At 40.3% G+C, this 3336-nt stretch overlaps 1 non-coding gene across 1 annotated transcript; it reads right to left on the reverse strand.

Annotated features, from left to right (window-relative positions):
• Positions 1–624: 624 nt before the first annotated feature.
• Positions 625–731, reverse strand: LOC128284844 (small nucleolar RNA R71). Its single transcript, XR_008275264.1, has one exon. It is a non-coding gene; the product is annotated as a small nucleolar RNA R71 (small nucleolar RNA).
• Between the last annotated feature and the right edge of the window lie 2605 nt (positions 732–3336).

Here is a 3336-nt window from a genome sequence, read left to right on the forward strand (position 1 = left end):
ATATTATTTATTAATTTACTTTTTCTTTCTCTTGGCGGGTTTTTATAGTTTATGACTAGAAGAAACCCATCGGGACCAATACTTTTTGACAAAGAAATCGAGCGTACAATTCACAGAAATCAAAGAGAAATAAGACGCAGCTTACGATACACGGAGAACGAGTAAGAAGACGAAACTCAACCCCCAACCGAAGAGATGGCCGAAAACCCAAGCGATCAGTTGCCTCCTGCAACTGCTACTAACCAAAATCCTGCTCCACGTACTATGTATGACTATGCTAAACCCTCTTTAACAGGAACTGAGTCTAGTATAGTTAGACTTGCTATTGCTTCGAATAATTTTGAACTAAAACCTAACACAATTCAAATGGTACAGTAGTTTGTTTAGTTTGATGGTTTGCAGGATGAGGATCCCAACACGCACTTGGCGAATTTTCTTGAATTTTGTGATACATTCAAAATCAATGGCATTTCTGATGATGCCATTCGGCTTTGGTTATTTCCCTTTTCACTAAGAAACAAAGCTAAATAGTGGTTGAACTTGTTACCACGAGGGTCTATCACTACTTGGGAACAAATGACCAAGAAATCTTTACTAAAATATTTTCCACTGGCTAAAACGGCTAAATTACGTAATGATATCTCTTCTTTTGTGCAAATGGATTTAGAAACACTTTACGATGCATGGGAGAGATATAAGGATTTATTGAGAAGGTGCCCTCACCATGGGTTACCACTTTGGCTTCAAGTACAAACATTCCACAATGGCCTAAATCCCTCGACTCGGCAAATCGTTGACACAGCTGCTGGCGGAACCATCAATAACAAAACACCGAAAGATGCCTATGAATTTATAGAGGAGATGTCACTGAATAACTATCAGTGGCAAGTTATGAAGACAAAGCCAACAAAAACAGTCAGCGTCTATAACATCGATTCAATCACCATGCTCTCAAATCAGGTAGAACTTCTCAATAAAAAGATTGATAGTTTCCTTGGTTCTATGCAGGTACATCCAGTAATGAGGTGTGACTCAAGTGGAGGAGGTGTGCATACAGAATACCAGCCCTTCAATCCTACAACTGAAGAAGAACAAGTCAAGTATATGGGTAACAATAACTTTAGATCTCAAAATAACCCATACAGTAATACTTATAATGCAGGTTGGAGGAACCACCCAAATTTTTCCTGGAGAGGTCAAGGAAATCAAAAGCTACAAAATCCTCAGGGTTTTCAACAGCCACCTTATCAACAAGAGAAGAAACCAAACCTTGAAGAGATGCTTTCTAAATTCATCTCGATGTCAGAAACCTGTTTCTAAAATACCGAGACAGCACTTAAGAATCAACAAGCATCGATCCAAGGACTCGAAACTCAGATCGGCCAACTGTCCAAACAAATCTCCGAACGACAACAATGTAGCCTACCAAGTGATATTGAACCTAATCTGAGGGAACACCTCAATGCTATTATTACTCAAGATACAGAAGGATTCATTACACCTGAGCCAGAATTACAGCAAGACAACGCGATGAACAAAGGATGAGAAGAGGTAAACAATAATGATCCCAAACAGGTAAGAACGAATCATACACCTCATGTGCCATATTCTAAAGCGATGACAAAAGACAGAATAGAAGAACAATTTGGTAAGTTTGTCAAACTCTTAAAAAACTTACATATTAATTTACCCTTTATTGAAGTTCTATCGCAGATGCCCAACTCAGCAAAATTCTTAAAGGAACTTCTGAGCAATAAAAGAAAATTAGACGCTACATCGCATGTGGAACTCAATGCAGTTTGCTCAACTATTCTAAACAATAAGCTACCAAACAAATTGAAAGATCCAGGGATTTTTACAATTCCTTGCTTAATTGGTAGTTTGTCTGTGAATAATACTTTAGCTGATCTAGGGGCAAGTATAAATGTTATGCCATATAAAATGTTTAAACGACTAGGTCTCGGTAAACCCAAACAGACTAGGATGAGCATACAATTGGCTGACAAAACAGTTAGATTTCCTAAGGGAATTTCTCGTTAAAATTGATAAATTTATTTACCCAGTAGATTTCGTTGTCTTAGATATGAATGAGGATAACGAGGTACCTCTAATTTTAGGACGACCATTTTTAGCAACTTCCAGAACCATTATTAATGTAGGCACAGGTGAGCTAACACTTCGTGCAGGTGACGACACAATAACACTCCAAGCACGTGACTCAGTCAAAACCTCTAAGACTCAAGATAATGTTATAAAAACTGTCACTGATAAAACTAATATTCGATCGTCCTTGCAGGAACCTCCTCGAACCAAGACAACAGAGACAGTGCGCTACTATCATGAAGAGAACAAATACATCCATGAAGAACGAAGATTATGGATAGAGGAGCTAGACGAATGGCAAGAACACAAACCAAGAACACATGATAAATGGAAACTAAGCAAAAACAAGCCCGATGCCTCTCCTAATCAACTTAAGGTCAGTGATACAATCTTACTAGATGCCGTTGATCCTCACATTGTCACTACCACACCAAATGAGGAAATCCCTCTTACGATACTTAGTTTTTTTTCCATTCGGTACAGTGAAGGTGAGTCATCCCAAGTTCGGCACTTTTAAGGTAAACAACACCCGTTTAAAACCTTATTTTAAAATTAAAAATAGGAATGAGGAGTATGAACTCCTCGAACCACCATGATCATTCAACGGAGAGGTAAGTCGAGCTTAGACTATAAATAAGCGCTTCTCGGGAGGCAACCGGAGCACTAACAATATTAATTTCTTTTAATTTTGGTATATAACTCCTAACTTAAATCTTGAATACAGATGTTTTCTGCAAAGACACAGCCAAGCACACGGGCATGTGTAAGGCCGTATGAAAATAGGGCAAAAGGTTTCCCCAACATGGGCTACCATTAAATGCCACGGCCATGCGATATGGCCATGGTCAAGCCTGCCAAAACAACACGGGCGGGCAACACGCCCGTGTGGTAGACCCGTGGTTGAAACTGAGAAACTAGCACGGGCGTGAGACACGCCTGTGTCTACCACCTGTGGTCAAACCTATTAAATTAACACGGGCGTGGGCCTTTCATACACGGGCGTGGGAGAAGCGAACGAAGATAGACACGGCCATGTGACACAGCCGTGTTCACTAACATGCCCGAGGCACATGGGCATGTGTCGAACTTCAGTCGCGCCAAAATAGTAAAAACGCGAAACACACGGGCTGAAATTGGGGCACACGGGCATGTCCCAAAATCTATAAATAGGCTGCACTATTCATTGTCTTCCCTACTCAAAAACCCTAACCCTGGTCGCTGCAGGTCCACACG

Source organism: Gossypium arboreum, chromosome 11, assembly GCF_025698485.1.
Source record: "Gossypium arboreum isolate Shixiya-1 chromosome 11, ASM2569848v2, whole genome shotgun sequence".
NCBI classification, from domain to species: Eukaryota; Viridiplantae; Streptophyta; class Magnoliopsida; order Malvales; family Malvaceae; genus Gossypium; species Gossypium arboreum.